Genomic DNA, 17,826 nt, shown 5'->3' on the forward strand with positions numbered 1-17,826 from the left:
TATGATTTCAGGATCGAGCCATGTGAAACTAGAAGATCTGTGATATTGTCGGAGTTTAGGTTTGAGGCCTAGGGTTCATTTGAAAGGTAGGTGAACTTTTAGGAAGTACTTCAGCTGAGTTTTGAGTTTCTAACAAAAACTACAACCAGGCAGGTTTTCCATGATTTTAGGTTCCAAAATATTTGCATAGCTCTAGCAGAGACCGTTGTAACGGAGGGGCAGTTTAATCACTGTGGGAAAAGTCTGCAGAGGATGCTGACCTTTCTGTAGAGCTATAGAATTCTATAGCAGGGATATCATTCTGTGTTAAATTCTGTCAGTTGTTTAAAAAATTCTGTAGAAAGGACCTAATTTTTTATTCATTTTTGTACGCTTTTGGAGTCATTCCAGCAGATTCCATCCTGTTACATTCTGTTGAACTTTTCCATAGAGCGTACATTAGGATACATAACCTTGTTCAGCTGTCTGAGAGGTGTGTATAGGAGTGAGGGACATTGAGTTTTCCCTCACTGGACAGCAGTAAAATAAAGGGAATGGTCTAAAAATAAAGAAGGAAAAAAATCAGAAAGGAAGAAGAAAAATACCGGCATGAGGGAAGCTAGGCAATGGCACCTTGGTAAACACAGTAGATTAGGGAAAGTGTCGAGGAAAGAAAAGAGGAAAATTCCTTCTTTGCATTTCAGTTAGAACCTGGACTCAGTACCCAGCTCAGCAAGTCTTATTTTTCTTGCAAAGCCTTTTCATAAATCACACTGTTCTGTGTTGGGAGAAGCACAGCCAGGTACATGGAACAGCTGTTCGAACTTTGCTGTGGTTTCCACAGCTAGAAAAACAGTTTTTTTCCTTGTACATGCTCAGAACAAGTTTTTCATTTAAATGTGTCTTGAAGTCTCAGGTATGGTACAGTAAATCCAAGGGAAAAAAATCTGTTTGGGTGGGAGAGAGAACGTGAGTAATCAGTCACTGCAGAGAAAGGAACAAGTTTAATAACAAACTCTGGGAGACTTTTCCTTTATAAAATCTGCTGTAAGAACTTTGAACTGGAAATTGCTGATTCTTCCTGACAGCAGCCCCAGTCCTGCCACCTGACCCACTCAGATCCTGTCATCTCTGCATAACCCCACAGACTTCAGTGGGTCTTGGGGTTCACCACATGGATCAGATTGCAGGGCCGAGATCTTAGTCTTGTAGTATCCAGAGTGGGGTCTGCTTGTCTTTTAACATACACACACGTCCTTCACTGAAAGGTAGCCTGCTGGGGTAAGGAAGAAATCTCTGCTCACTCCCTAACCCCTGGGAAGCTCTGATTGTGTTTGTAAGCATGTAGCATGTGCCGCTGTCAGAGGCAGACTCTGGGGCTAGCCAGACAGCAGCGTGTTCTGACCTGGCAGTGCTTGAGATCCTAGATACATTTAAGAGGAGTGGTTTTTGTACTTTTTTCTTTTCAGCTGGATTGTCAAATCAAAAATTGCAAAGCAATGACCAATTGTGTGAGCCAAATTCACCCCCAGTGCAGAGTGTTACTACCTCCTCTAACAGAGCTGAAGTGGGACATAAGTGATGCATTTGCCCTGTGCAGGCCCTCTGCCCAGGGCTGGATTACAGCCTTCTCCCCCCAGCTTCTTCACCACGAAGTTTGCTTGCAGCAGGAGCACCAAGCACATTCAGAGGGGAGGGCTGAATTCCATCTTTAATTCAGGCCTGTGAGCATGGGTATAAATTCTGGGCTCCCTGCCTTGCACAGGGGACACCCACTGATGCCTGTGGGAGATCTGCACAAAGATCAAAGGGGGATACGGCCTTTGTTTAGTCAGTGGTGGTTACTGTTTGTTGGTTCAGTGCTCACTGATACATGCTTCATTTAGCCTCCACTCCCTGTTAGGCACCCCTGTTCCTGCCCTGTGTTTCTCCGCCTTCCCCTCTCTCCTTTTTCTGTGTCCCTCCCTCTTTCCTCTCAGTTCTCTGCAATCCCTTCCCCACCACAGCTCCCAATTCCCACCCCAGTGGGCTCTGCTCCCACCCCCTCCTTCCTTCTCTCCACCAAAATGGTAGTGGCTGAGTAGTTAGTGTGGATGCTGAAGGGTCGTCATTGCGCTTTAGAGCTGACACTCCAGTCAGAGTAACATGAGGCAGGGGGAGATCACCCTTCTGAGCCATTGACTCAGGCTGTCTGCAGACTCAGGCAGACATCCCTGCATCTGTCCCACTCAGAATACATTTGGGTGGGTAATGCTGCAGCCACGAAGGCTAGAAACTTCCTTTTTTTTTTAAATGAAAGCTTAGATTCTGATAACAAATATGTCAGGCAGGTGATGAAAAGCCCACCTGCAGCTGGCTCTAGGCCAAGGGCCATAGAGTTGATGCTCTGGTTTAGAGATTATGGGGGAAGTTGTCAAAGGCACAAATGGGAGTTAAGCACCAGTGCATTAATTTAGATGGAACAAATGGGCCAAAGATGTTAACCTAACCCAGTCCCTTGCCCAACATTAAACAGTGCTAAACAAGCTCTGGGGCTTGATACACCAAGACCTCAGCCTGTTTAGTCCTATGACAAACTCACTATAAACCTCAGACCAATGATTCGGAAGTTATTGATTGAAACACATACAAGGAAAAGATCCAGAAAGAGGTAAAGAGCATTGAAAGTGATTGTATGCAAAGCAAACAATAAAAACCTATCCAGGTCCTTTCTGGAGGCAGTGAATATTGGTTAGAGATTCTTCAGTCAAACAGTCCTGCTTGGTGGGGGAGACAGGGTTAGTGCTATTGTTCAATCTGAATTGAGATTGACACTTTCCTGCCTTAGACAAACCAGACGGATACAGATGGGAGAGAAGAGGTAGGATCGCAATGATGGGGGAAATACAGCTTTTCTTGATGTTCTCAGGATATGGGAGGCTGATGAGTCAGGGACAGATGTATTGGTCTGGCAGATTGGCCACCACAGCTGTTGCTCTGGATCCCGGCTCACCTTCTGGGTCAGGGACATCATCTGGTTGGGCTGGTGAGGCCCCTCTCAATACACGGATCCTTCTCAGGTTGGGCAGAGCTGGATGAGCTGTCTCTTCTCACCATGGATTTCAGGATAAGGTGAAAAGCTGAGAAAGAGAGAGGTTGATCGGACAGGTGGAAAGTCGGGGGCAGAAATGAGCACACAAGGGAGGGGAAAAGCCGAGCAGGATCTCACACTGATCAGGTCGGGGTCCTCACTGATGCAGCGATAACGGTCAAGCATGTCCCTACCATGGTCAGGTGTCATGGCAACAATCCTTCCACTGCAGTGGCAGTGAGAGTAAAAGTTCTTGTGTTCTCCACCAAAGTCTCTCCTTAAAGGCCCCAAACAGACAAGGGGTGGAATAATCTATCCTCTCATTATTTTGCCCACCAATTAGGCCTAATTTGGTTCCTTGATTTCTAGTCCTCTGCACCTCTTGTTTACCAGCCATAATCTTAACACAGTCCTGGAGTGGTATGACTAGACCCTTTCTGTTTAACTTAATTCTCTCTTTGTGTCTCCTTTGCGCAGCTTTTCTTAAACAGTTTTATATAACGGCTTCCTGGGACAGTTCATGAACCTCTCCAACTTTTTACCAGTCGAGCTTACAATTAGGTACATTTGCAGGCCCCATCACAGCCCTGCCCAAGTTCTGTAGGAGTTGGATGCTTCCTGTCCTCGTGCCTTGGAAAACTGCAGTTTAGAATGACCAAGCTACATCAGCGTCTAGGCTTAAACTAAGAACAAGAAAACTGAGACAGGCACACAGCATTACACGTAAAAGCAGCAAAGAGTCCTGTGGCACCGTATAGACTAACAGATGTATTGGAGCATGAGCTTTCGTGGGTGAATACCCACTTCGTCGGATGCATTACACCAGTGTCTTGGGATCAGTTTGCTGTTAACAAATAACCTCTCTCCCTAATGGGCACATTGACAAGATAACAGCCCTATGGTAAAAAAACCAAACATTTTTTTTAAGTATCCACACCTCTGATTATTCAAAATGAAAGTGTCTAGGGTATTTGAGTTACTTTTCACCATTCTTTATGTATCTGTATAACAGCAACCCCAACAAAACCGCCTCCTTTGTGCCTATCTAACTTTCAGGAGTGAAACTGTGGGTCAGTTTCACTACCTGAACCCAGTTGTCCAGGCGATCCTGAGTTAAATGCAGTCCAGCACATGGAGTCCTTACGAGATCAGGGCCTCTATTTATCATGCAGTAGCACAATGCCCTTTTGTGGGGGCTCCCTGGGTAGGCTGGGTTGAGTCTTATGTGACAAGTATCTTTAAATTTCAGTTTTTCTCCATGGAGTTGTAAAGAAAAAGCTTTCTTTCTTCCTTCGCTCCAAGCTCAGCCTGAGTTTGCTCAAAAGGCTGAGGTTTCAAGTCTGTAACTATCCCTGTAACCCAGGGAGCTTGGGGGTTTTGTAACAGACATTTCACACAGCAAAGATACTGTGACTTAGAACCTGAGAGGAGCTTGTGGTTCATGCACAGGGCTGAGAGACAGGAGAGCTGCATTCTGTCCCTGGCTCTGCCACAAACTGTCTGTGTGATTTTGGTCAAATCACTTGATTTATCTGGGTTGTGGTTTCCCTACCTGTAAAATGGGGATAATGAACTGCACAAGGATTTCACAGGGATGCTTTTAGACTGCAGTCATCCACGTTTGCAAAATGCTTTGAGAACCTTAGCTAGAAGGGACAATAGAAGTGAAGCATTTTATTGTTGTTCCTCGGAAAGGAGAATCCAGAATGAGAAACACATTGAGCCACTGACAACAGCAGAAACATATGCTTTGATTTTTAAAGCAACTGATGCCATGAAAGTCTCTCATGGGCCGCTGCCCAGATTCACAGCCAGTTGTTCTTTCAGGCAATTACCGGGCATTGTTTCAGGGCTGCATGTATACAGCACACAGATTACCCACATTAAAGAGGGGCCGGACCCAGGAGAAATGACACTGCGTGCGCTCAGCCAGGCTTTCCATGTGTTGCGGCTTCGAGCAACCATACTGGAAAACCAACACACAGGAAATGACAAGGTTGAGAGTCACTGAGACAATTGTCTGCCAGTCAGGGAGCTTGTACCGACTAGGGTCTGAGTCCTGCTCTGCAGCGCAGTCAGACATTGCCCTGAACTGATGAGTGCCCACTGGCAGATCAGGGAGGAGGAAAAATTGGGATGTATTTTTCACTCTCCAGAGTGCCGTCAGTGCTTGTGAAAGAGCCAACCTGCCTGCCTGGCAGACTGAGGGCCTCTGTCCATGGAGCAGGCATGGCCCTGCCCACATGCTCTGACCCCGTCGGAGCATCCGCCTCTGGGGGGCAAGGGAGATGCGCAGGTCGCATTGGCCCATTCAGCCCTTGGCTGCTCTCCGGACGCTGCTAGGCAGGGGGCCAACAGTGAGGTGGTCATAACAGACTGTTGCCATGGTATCCCTGGCCCAGCTGGAGGCAGGAATGACTGGAAACCCCCGTAAGGAGATTGTTCTCATGAGATTTTCAGCCCAGCTTTTAGACCCAAGAGGCTAGGTTCACAGGTTTTTCTATAAGCTTTTGTGTTGCTGCCAGCCCAAGGGAGCAGCCCCAGGGGTTGGATTCTGGCCACACTTACCTCAGGGTAAACCAGAAATAAATCCTCTGACGGTGAAAATGTTACACTGCTCTGGGGGCAGAATCACCCCCTTTGTGTTTGATGGTGCAGGCCCCTGCAGGCCCACGGACTGGCCCCTTTAAAGCTACTGACCCACATCTTACCTTGTAAGATGAGCTAGAAACAGAGGCCACTGCAGCTCAGAGCAAACACAGGAGTTGGGAACAGCTGGGGCCTGAACTGCCCCATTGAAGTCCATGGGAAACCTCCCACAGGTGCTAGGATACCATAGAGCTGAGGGCCAGCTCATGGCCTAGATGGACTGATGTCACTGGACATGAGAGTGGCAGGGGAGGTAATATAGTTTATTGACCAGCTTATGTTGGTGGAAGGTACAAGCTTTTTTCGGAAGGTCTTAGATACAACATGGGTCCCTGGAGGTCTAATGTTCTCAGTGGATTAGCACAGAGTTATTTAGCACTAGAGTCAGTTGGAAAACGGTTTTTTATGCAAAGAAAAAAAAGTTTGCTGTTTTTAATCCCTGAAATTTTCTGTCTTTGTTTTATTTTGAGGAAAAAAACAAAAATGTTTTGGTTTTCAAAAACTGAAAACATTTACCCTTCGAAAATTAAAAAAAAAATCTTTTGTTGTTATACTATACAAAATTTCAAATGTAAAGATAATTTTCCGTACACCTTTTCATTTCTAAAAAAGGCCATTTTTCATCAAGTTCAAGGAAAAATTCTGGCAGAAATTTTTCACCCCGCTCTGTTTAATGGATGTTCTTCCATGGCAGTGAATGCAAACAGCACCCTCTCCTCTCATTTCAGTGCTGTTCCTGCTAGGGTGACCAGATGTCCTGATTTTATAGGGGTGGTCCTGATATTTGGGGCTTTGTCTTATATAGGCGCCTATTACCCCCCACCCTGTCCCGATTTTTCGCACTTGCTGTCTGGCCACGTGGACATACAGCAAAGGCTTGTCTACACATGAAATTACCTCAGAATAAGGCAGGGTGTACGTGGAAAGCAGAATAGCTATTTCTGATTAACTCCATGTTTGGAAGCTCTTATTCCAGAATAAGAATGTCTTATTCCAAATTAATGTAATCTAACCGTAGATTAAGATCAAGTACTCTTGTTCCAGAATAAGAGCACCCCCACAAAGCAACAGACGAACCTCGCAAGTGATGACTGAATGGTTTCTGACCTGCAAGGTGTGACCTTGTTGTAGAAATTGCCTGGCCCTTTCGGAGAGATGCCGTTGACGTGGCTGCTGTAGGCCAGCACATGCGGTGGGTGAAATCCTCACCCTCAGGACTAATTAGCTGCTCGGCTAGCCGCTCCCCAGGGACGTTAATCGCTCCCTGAATGGAGCGTGGTGTGGCCATGGCTCAAAGTGCAGCTCATTTACTGGAAAGGAGGCTTAGGATTGGAAACCTGTTTTTCCCCATCTCATGCAGCCCTGCTGTGGTACAGCCACGTGCACATGGATGGCACTCTGCAAATAGAGATGCACCTGTCCCGGGCCCTCACAGCCAAACCCACCCACCAGGACAATCCGGTGGGCTCAGCTTCATGTTCCTGCATGCCTACTTACCCCTATGCTTTTGGGTCCAGGTCAGAGAAGGCCCATTGTTCCAGTAAGGCGATAGGTGGCTTTAATCTCACCAGAGCAGCTTGCAAGATGGCAGCCTCTCCAAACCCTGCTCATTCAGCCTCTACCCACAGCCTGAACCCCAGCCAAAACCTAATGGAGACCCAAACATCAGCTCCTTTGCTCTTCTCTAATAAATGTGAAATAACACCCCTTCTCCGGAGCCAGGGCGTTCCTGGCTGCAGTCAGAGAAGAGACTTACCACCATAGGAGAGAAGCTGTGGCTGTGCCGTCACCTGCTGAGGAGTTTGTCTTTTGCCAGATACATGTGCCAGTGGAGGAACTTACACCGCTGGGCCCCCCATGTCATGAGCCCCACTTGATGCCCAGCAGTGGGTCCCCCCCGGCGTGCCTCTGACCTCATTTGTGCTTGTTTTCCACACTCTGGAGAAAGGGGAATTAGGAATGGGTGTTACTTCCCTGCAGATGATCCCACTGTTGATCTGTTGCCAGCTCGGCCTTGCAGCCAGGGCTAAGGAGACTTCCTGAGCCGGGGAGGATCAGAGCTTTCCGCACAGGGAGCTATACCCCCACATTTTCGCAGTACGCAAGGAGGGGCGATTCAGGAGCACAAGCAGGGATTGTTCCTCAGGTGAGGTCAGTTTAAACAGCTGCATTTTTCAGAAATGTTTTCTACTGCACTGTGTGTGTTTGGATGTGGTCTGTGCATCATCACCCCTGGGGCATGTGGGCGCGTCAAGCGTGAGCAAGGAAGGAAAGGACGCCTACTGAGCACCTTCAGAAGTGCATCCTGCAGGCAAACAGGCAAAGCCCAGGTCCTCTGGCTATGAAAATCCACAGGGGCTGGGCATAAATCTTTCATAAATCTTACACTTGCAGAGCCAGATCCTTGCAGCCAGTGGGAGCTCCATGCGCAGAGGGATTGCGGGACTCGGATCCCATGTGTGCACTGAGTACACCAGGGCTCCGTATCTGGCTGCTTGTTGCCTTTAATATGTATGTCCTTTAATAATTAGCCTGGTTACCAGCGAGGGTGGTGAATGAGTGCAGCTGCCAGAGATAGAGTGGAGGCCCCAGAGGCTGGGCTATGGAAGAGCCCATATAGGTAGGGTTTTAGCTCTGCGGCCTTGGCCAAATATCAACTGGGATACTTACATTCTACCTGCCTGTGTAGGAACATAGGAGCCGCAGGCTGGCTCAGATCCATGGCCCATCTCTCCAGCAGCCCGTCTCTGACAGTGGCCAGCACCAGCTGCTTCAGAGGGAGGAGCAAGAGCCCAGCAACAGACAGATGTATAATCTGCTACGTATGGAAGTCCCATCCTAGCTCCTAATCATTAGAGATTGGTGTCAGCCCTGAAGCAGGAGGTTTCATCTCCCATCCAAGACATTTGTTATCTAACATTAACTATTGTAACTCTTGCTTGCTTCCACATAACTGTCTAATCCTTCTTTGAATCTTACTAAATTCCAGCACACAGAGTCCAATAGATAAGGAATTCACTTCCACTGCTTACCGCTGTGCGCTGTGCAGTGGCTGCCAAATTCCACTCCAGAGGTGGCTGCATTTCAGTGCTGATGAAGATTAATACATATCTATGCCTGTATCAGATAGAGAGGGCCAGATGTTGCTGGTCCCTGCACAGGCATGCAAGGAGAAAGGAGGCACAATTTCAGCCCCTGTCCCATCCTAACAGATATTTTGCAAACAGCAGAACAGACAAAGTTAAATGCATGACTTGTTGGAATTATTCAGGACCCCTTTGCAGCTCCTTACTGAATGCTCAGGCAGACATACTGTGTTTACTATGGGCATGAGTCGTCAGTTAATTTTCACAAAAACCCTAAAAAAACTAAAGTTTATGTATAGTCTGAAAACTGACTGAGGGCTTGGCTACACTTACAAGTTGCAGCGCTGGTGGAGGCTTTCCAGCGCTGCAACAACACCCCGTCCACACTTGCAGGGCACAACCAGCGCTGCAACTCCCTGGTTGCAGCGCTGGCTGAAAACCCATCCCGGCAGGGGTATAAGGAGTGCAGCGCTGGTGATCCAGCGCTGCCCAGCAGGTGTGGACACTCACCAGCGCTTTACCTGTCCTCCAGGGAATAAGGAGGTATCCCAGAATTCCTGTTCAGCCACTCTGCACATCAGTTTGCACTCTACTGCTCTTGGCTCAGGTGACCCGCCCTGTAAATGCCCCGGGAAATTTAAAAATCTCCTTCCTGTTTGCTGCAGCCAGGTGTGGAGTGCAATCACTTTTAATCAGTTACAGGTGACCATGCCTCCACGCGGCAAACGAGCCCCAGCATGGAGCACTGGTGAATTGCAGGACCTCATCAGTGTTTGGGGTGAGGCATCTGTTCAGGCACAGCTGCGCTCCGGCCGTAGGAATTACGATATCTTTGAGCAGATATCAAGGGCCATGCTGGATCGGGGCCATGATCGGGACGCAGTACAATGCAGGGTGAAAATTAAAGAGCTGCGGAGTGCCTATTACAAAGCCCGAGAGGGGAATCGACGATCCGGAGCTGCTCCCACGACCTGCCGTTTTTACAGGGAGATGGATGAGATACTTGGGGGTGACCCCACTGCCAATCCCAGGATAACGATGGACACTTCTGAGCAGGCTGGGGGACAGGAGGAGGAGGCGGAGGAGGCGGCGGAGGCGGAGGCGTGGGGGGGGGAGGAAACCGCGAGTGAAGCTCCTGGCATGGGGGAAGAAACCGCAGATTCCCTGGAGGCATGCAGCCAGGAGCTCTTCTCAAGCCAGGAGGAAAGCACCCAATCGCAGCAGCCAGCAGTTGCAGAAGGACAAGCAGAGGAGCGTGTTACCGGTAAGCGGCTTTTATTTTCTGGGTGAAATGTTTCTGGAGAGGAGGGGGGGTTATGGATGCATGCATGCCAGCCTCTAGATGTGGAATAGCCCGTTGATGTGGTCTATCACGTCGCGGTAATCTGCCTCAGTTATCTCAGCAAAAGCTTCATCCAGAGCGTGGGCAATATGCCTGCGCAGGTTTATAGGCAGAGCCACTGTGTCCCTTGTCCCAGTGACGGTGACGCGTCCGCGCCACTCTTCTGCCAGTGGTGGGGGGACCATTTCTGAACACAGGCAAGCCGCATAGGGTCCCGGGCGGAATCCACATTGCTCTAAAAGAGCCCCCCGCTGTTCCCTAGTGACTCGCAGTAGGGAAACATCTTCCAGGATTAAGTCCTGTGAAAAATGTTGGGAGACTCTTTAGTGAAGAGATAGGGAGATAAGATCACCCCTGCATCTGCATTTCACTCAACCCCTCTAGCACTCCAGATTACCCGAAGCAACCAGCTCCCCTCTTACACCCAAGCCCCACTTCTCCCCATATAAGCACTGCTCACTCACCATGTCGTGGCTTCTGTAGTGTTATGCGTGTGGGTAAAAGAATGCTTAAATAAGAACTCACTCCCTCAGTGTAACAATTCATGTCTGGAGATAGTGGATACAATGCTGCCCGTGTTAAATGTTGTCATTTCTGTTTCTACAGTGACCTTGACTACTGGACTGCCCAGATGTTCAACATCACAGAGGCTTCAAAATTTGAGAAAAAATCCCCGAAAGAGCAAAGAAGACATGCTGAAAACTGTTCTTAATCAGTCTGCTCGAGAGAGTAAGGACTTGAAGGATTGGCGAGAGAAAGAAAGCAGGACACGCAAGAGAAATGCAGTGGCCAAGAGGAAAACCACGGAGCGGCTGCTAAGCATCCTGGAGCGCCAAGCGGAGTCTATAGAGTCACTCGTTGCCATGCAAGCAGAGCACTACCGTGCTACTCCCCCACCCGCCCCGTCCTTTGTGCCTTGTGCCCCAATGTCAGCTCAAACCACCTTTCCCCAGCATCCAGGTTCTTACCACCACCAGCTGCCTCCAACACCTGTATGTTCCCCAACCAGCCCTGATACCTACCACCACCCTTACCCTCTGCATTCAACCCCCATCACCATGCAGTATATGAACCCTGAAGTGCAGGATTCATTAAACAGCAATCCAGACAGGGCATATGCAAACTTGTGACTGTACAGTTCACCAACCCACACCCCTGCCCTCTTGTGTTCATGAAATGTTGTGTGTCTGTCTGTCTGTCAAGGAAGTTTTTTTCTTTTCAATAAAACAATTCTTGGCTTTGAAAACAGTCTTTATTATAGCAGATAGTGAAAGATACCTTAGCCCAGTAAAGAAAGAGGCACTACAAATCATATTATTATTATGGATAATAGAATAACAGTGTAAGCAGTGCAATTCACTCCCATGCAAGGCAGCAAACATTATTGTTGGCTTTCAGCCTCAAATTCTTCCCTCAAGGCATCCCTAATCCTTGTAGCCCTGTGCTGGGCCTCTCTATTAGCCCTGCTCTCTGGCTGTGCATATTCAGCCTCCAGGACTTGAACCTCGGTGGTCCATGCCTCACTGAATGTTTCACCCTTCCCTTCACAAATATTATGGAGGGTACAGCAAGCGCATATAACCGCGGGGATGCTGCTTTCCCCCAAGTCTAGCTTCCCATACAAGCAACGCCAGCGGGCTTTTAAACGCCCAAAAGCACACTCCACAGTCATTCTGCACCGGCTCAGCCTGTAGTTGAACCGGTCCTTGCTCCTGTCAAGCTTCCCTGTATAGGGTTTCATGAGCAGTAACGGGTACGCGGGGTCTCCAAGGATCACAGTGGGCATTTCGACATCCCCTACTGTGATCTTCCTGTCTGGGAAAAAAGTCCCTGCCTGCATCTTCCTGAACAGGCCACTGTTCCGAAAGATGCGTGCATCATGCACCTTTCCAGGCCAGCCTGTGTAAATGTCAATGAAACGCCCGCGGTGATCCACAAGCGCCTGGAGAACCATAGAGAAATACCCCTTCCGATTAACGTACTCTGATGCCAGGTGGGGGGGGGCCAGAATAGGAATATGCGTCCCATCTATCGCCCCTCCACAGTTAGGGAAACCCATGTGTGCAAAGCCATCCACAATGTCCTGCACGCTCCCCAGAGTCACGGTCTTTCTTAGCAGGATGCGATTAATTGCCTTGCAAACTTGCATCAAAACGATTCCCACGGTCGACTTTCCCACACCAAACTGGTTCCCGACCGACCGGTAGCTGTCTGGAGTTGCCAGCTTCCAGATTGCAATAGCCACTCGCTTTTCCACCGTCAGGGCAGCTCTCAATCTTGTGTCCTTGCGCCGCAGAGTGGGGGCGAGCTCAGCACACAGTCCCATGAAAGTGGCTTTTCTCATACGAAAGTTCTGCAGCCACTGCTCGTCATCCCAGACTTCCATGACGATGTGATCCCACCACTCAGTGCTTGTTTCCCGAGCCCAAAAGCGGCGTTCAACGGTGCTGAGCATTTCCGTAAATGCCGCAAGCACTTTAGTGTCACACGCGGCAGGCAAATCCATATTGATATCATCGTCGGAATCCTCACTGTCACTTTGGAGCTGAAGGAATAGCTGGACTGCCAAACGTGTTGTGCTGGTGACACTCATCAGCAGAGTCCTCAGCAGATCGGGCTCCATTTGCCACAGAAATCGCGATTCACACAGAGAGTAACAGAAAGACACTCACAATGGCGCCAAACGCTGCTGGAAAGAGTGAATGCTGGGATGTGAAGCGATGCACCACGGGGCGCTGGCAAACAGGAAGCGGAATGACCCGCACACTTCCTTCCCCTTCCCACAATACTCAGCGCCAAAACGGCGCCAAAACGGGACGAGGTGCTCTGTGGGATAGCTGCCCACAATGCACCTCTCAATACAGCGCTGGAAAGTGCTGCAAGTGTGGCCACACCGCAGCGCTGGTAGCTGTCAGTGTGGCCACACTCCAGCGCTGGCCCTTCCACAGCTGCATGACCAGCGCTGTAACTCCCAGCGCTGCAACTTGTAAGTGTAGCCAAGCCCTAAGAAATGATAGTGGCATCGTGGAGCACGGTTTTCACAAGTGCTTGACTCCCATTCAGGTCCCTGAACAAAGGCTAAATTTTCAGAAGTGCGAAGCACCCAGCAGCTTCCATTGTGATACTTATTGATAGACCCAGTGTGCTGAGCTCTTTTGAAAATAGGAGCCAGTAGGAACGTGCCATTTTCACAAAGTGTTTCTTCTAATTACACCTGCATTTCAGACATGGACTGAGAAACACAGGGTTTGGTTTTGAAAAATCAAAACCAGAGGGGAGTTTGTGTTGAGGTTCTGTTTATCCAGAAAGCTTGGGGGATGGGTGGTTTGGGTTGTGGCCCATCTCTATCATGGGCAGAATGGGGCAGGTGTGGGTTACTTTGCAACCCGCAGCAAAGAGTGATTTGCATCTAGGTTCTTTTTATCTGACCCACCAGAGTTCAGAGGATTTGAGTAAAAGGTTCTCATTTCCGTCCAGCTTTAGTTATTCTCTTTGGAGTCAAGCAGTAATCCTGAGAGCTGTGTGAATTTGTGTGATTTAAATGATAAATCCATCTAGACAAAGAGGCAAGAGGAGTCTCAGATAATGCAAATAACCTAAATCTGTCTCTCTAACATATCCGGAGACCATGTGAGCTGGGAATTTATAGTAAACGAACCTTTAGAATTCCCAGGGTTATTTTTACTGTTAAAAAATGACTAAGCCTTTTGAGTAGGCTGGATTTGAATGCCACCTAATGCTCTTTAATGTTATCTCTCTGATTTCTAACTGCTGCTTCCTCAGCTCTAGACTTCCTTCAGTAGGGCACACATGAGGATGTGTAAATTAGGAATTAAAATGAACAAGCCAGCCAAGGTTCCTAGCCTGTTAATAAGGCTAGGAATCGAAATAGCGTCAATGACTTGAGAACTGGGTTCACCACAGACAAATCGAATCCATATTTTCTGGGTTTTTTTTTTTTTTAACCAATGGCTGGAAATTTTGCCTAAAGTAACTTGCTTTCTTTTGAGCAGATCATGTAAAACATTGCCCCTGTGATCCTGCAGAACAGCGACACAACAGCAGAGCTTTGCAAGGAGAAGAGAAAACTCTAAGTAAGTAAGTTCAATGGAGAGATCAAAGCCAAACCTTCTCCTTCATGACTTCCTTGTTAGAATTTTTTTTCTTTCTTCTACTTCTTTTCCATAATCAGAGACTTGAATCCCTTTTAGTTTCTATTCAGGCTCAAGATCAAACGGGCCAGACATCTGCTGCGGTATTTTTTCAATCATTTTTTGGGGGGGGGGCAGTGAAGGAGTTTGGGAGGGAAATGAAAATAATGACAGTGGCCAAAAAAATCACATAACTTTTCCTTCATTTACTGGAATGTTTGGTCCTGTCTGTTTCGTCTGAGAAAACAATCAGAGCTGATGTACATTGGAAAGATGTTGCTCTGAAGTGTGGGCCTGAAAACCTCAAGTATTTTTTTCACTAAAAGTATTCTCCATTTAACTACATAAAATTTTGTGTCCCTGAAATGCAAACAGATTGATTGCACTGGTGCATGTGGTATTTCTAAATGTTATGTGGTTCAGTGCAAAACTTGATCTTGAGAATAAAATGCTAAAATTTGAAATTTTGAAAATTTCAGTCTTCTCTTTAAAATAGGAGCATGGTTTTATCAAATTCACCCATTCCCTCCCACCAAAAAAGTCTCTTTTAGAACAAAATACTATGATTGCCCAGAAGATATGCTCTAGCTCAAACCAAAGTTATGGGCTTGATACAGAAATTACTGGGGGGTTCTCTGGCCCGTATGATGCAGGAGGTCCTAAGATGATCATAAGATCCCTCCTGACCTTCACAGTATGACATTTTTCAGTGTTTGGTTTGGTTTGTTTTTTTCTAAAATTGGCCCACATGTACAAAAAAGAAATTGAAAGTGCAAACCGAATGCTGGGGGTTTGCTCAGTGAATTGCAAATATTTTCAGCAATCCTAATGTTTCTATTAGGTGATTCTAATATTAGATTTACTGGCTCGGTGCTTTCTGAACATAAGGACCTTTGAGGCTCTCTCGAGTTGGGCACCTGAGATTTGAGGCGGCCCAAATCCTTAGGCACTCTTGAAAATTTTGGCTGATGCTTTTGTAGAGCTGGGCCAGAACCAGATCACTGGATCCAAAGTGCTTTGAACTACTGTGAAGTTCAGATCCAGATGGAAAGCTTGTAAGTTGGACCCCTGTTTGATTTCTTGGGCTACTGAAGGTGGAGATGGGCCTTGCTCATAGAGGCCCATACAAGATAAAGCTCTAAACATACATGGTAGTGCCATAATGTTCGAGCTTTTGTGGGAAAACTAGCTGCATTTAACGGTGAATCAAGTACTTTCTACACAATCCCCATTTTTCATCCTATGGGACACCACTTGCATGAAACCAATGGGCCAGGAGTCTTTGGCTGATATGCAAATGTAATGGGCAAAAGATTAATGCACAAACTCATCTGCATTGCTAAATATCATAGAGAAGTATGATGGCTTCACAAACCTAGCTGTCTTGGAAAGGGTTTCCTTTCAGTGACATGATCAATGCAAAGGATTTAGGGCGATCTGGTCTATATTTTTGTGTGAGTTAGACTGATACATTTCATGTCGATTGCCCTGCTGTGATTCCGCAGAGCACTCAAATGCATGCTTCACTTTATGTATGTGGTTAAGTGCTTTGCTGAATCGGGGCCGTAGGGAGCTGAGGTTTTGTCTGCGTGCCATATCAGTGTATGTGTTGCACTTTATTGCCTTGCATTTTGTTTTGCGCATAAAAAAAATTAAGCAAGAAACCCAATCCTGAGTTTACATACATGTGTGTAGTGAGAGACAGTGAAGAATCTGACAATCCTGGTGCCTAACCACTGTCCTGAGCCTGGAAAGTCACCATATAATCACATTGTAGTCTCCCAAAGAGGGGAATTACTGGGAACACGCATTCTATTGAGCTGGCTCTGCGACTCCATGTCATCAGCCACTGGCCTTAATCAAGTTATCGTATCAACCAACGCCTCTCGGGCCCCGTCAGTCTTTTCAATGAGAAAATTTTGCAGACAAATTTCTAGCAGCAGGAAGTTGGAGCTCTCCTGCCTGGCTGGATGAAAAGTACCTGTAACCTCTGCACGGCCTCCCTGCTCTCTCACGCTGAGAGATCGCTTCAAGTTAGCACCACGCTGCTTCAGAAGCTGCCATTTTACAGTCCCCTTCAGAAAATCAAATAATGCTGAGTGCACCAAAGACATTTCAGACTGATTGACCAGGGAAAATAACTGGGTATAAACGGTCCCCCATGCTCTCGATATGTTAAAGAGGCGTGAACTGTGCCTTGTGTTCAGATTCGGGAAGGTTTGTCCATTCTTTTGAAATCTCTTTTTTTCAATGTTCTGGTGTTTTAGTTTCATGGTTATTCTCACCCTGTGAAAATTGCATCTCAACATTAAAATGAGCCTCAGCCACTGGTCCCACTTTGGGATGTATTTGATTGAATGCAACAAACAAATCCATTAAGTGACACAGTGGAGGTTTGAAACCTGCTTTAATGCACTGAGCTGTGTTCTCAGTAAACAACCCACACCTGCTGGGCAAGCATTTACCAAAGGGGGTTTCTATTTGGTTATCAGGCACATTTGACCATCTCCCCACCCCCCAAAAAATAATGTAAAATTGTAAGTGCATGATAAACAAAGAACTTTCTCTTATGAAAGAAGTTTGAAGGAGAGAAAGGGCTGAAAGGATCATGATGCTGCCCGAGCTTGACGCCATAAATCTGATTAATTTACCTTGTGACAATCTTAACAGAAAGGTGAAGGGGTCAGTGCCCTGGCTGAGGGCTGACCTTTCACCTGCAGGGAAAGGCTGCACAATAGGGTCTTGAGCTGGTCAGAGGAGTGACCCTTCCTTTCACAGCTACCTGCTGCTTCCTACAATGCGATTGGACACAGCTTTCACTATGATGGAAAACACCTTCAGCCCAAAGGCCCTTTCTTCTTTGCTTCTGGGCAGGGGGAGCAGGCTGGACATGCAGCTTGGGTCGAAGTGGCTGAGGGGTTGGTATGGAGCTGGGCAAAGGGAGAAGGCGTATATCTACCTTGCCCTGCACCACCAATAGAACTGCTGTGCTCAAGGCTAATCCGCCCCGTTACTGTCTGTCAGCCCAAGCTGCAAGGCTTTCCTCAGTGTTTCCTCGGTGACAACTCCCATTGGGGGAGAGGACGTCAGGGTCTGACCCTGCATTATCAGCTGGAGTCTTGGCCTGCATGAATCATGGATGGGAGTGACAGACTCGGGAGAGACCCATATGATTTGGAGAGGGCCCCAGCACACGCCAGTCCAACAGCAGTGTACTGCAGCCCCTGGGTGACGTTCACACCTGGGTGGAGACCCCTGATACCACAGAACTTTGTGGTTTCATTGCATGGGCATGGGTCGGGCAGCTGCGCCGAGGCCAGCACAGGATTGGGACTGGGTAGGAATGGGGTTGATGGCTCCGCGATTAGAGACGCCATGGGGTAGGGATGCAGGAGTTGTGGCCTGTCTCCAGCTCAGACGTAGCCGCCATGGACAGGATTAACTCTGCCATGGGGGTGGGCGAGGGAGTGCTGTCACAGCACCCCCCTGCAATCCCCCCAAGGCCATTAGCTTGGGTTCTGGGCAGAGGTGAAAGTAACATTAAGCACT

At 47.7% G+C, this 17,826-nt stretch overlaps 1 long non-coding RNA gene across 1 annotated transcript in view; it reads left to right on the top strand.

The window, feature by feature from the left end:
- Nucleotides 1-14,361, top strand: part of LOC123377005 — a 51,252-nt gene extending 36,891 nt beyond the window's left edge. Inside the window, exon 3 of the long non-coding RNA XR_006582036.1 lies at nt 14,140-14,361. This is a non-coding gene — a long non-coding RNA (uncharacterized LOC123377005). The remainder of the gene's footprint in view (nt 1-14,139) is intronic.
- The last annotated feature ends 3,465 nt before the right edge of the window (nt 14,362-17,826 follow it).

The sequence above is a fragment of the Mauremys mutica genome, chromosome 9 (genome assembly GCF_020497125.1).
Source record: "Mauremys mutica isolate MM-2020 ecotype Southern chromosome 9, ASM2049712v1, whole genome shotgun sequence".
NCBI classification, from domain to species: Eukaryota; Metazoa; Chordata; order Testudines; family Geoemydidae; genus Mauremys; species Mauremys mutica.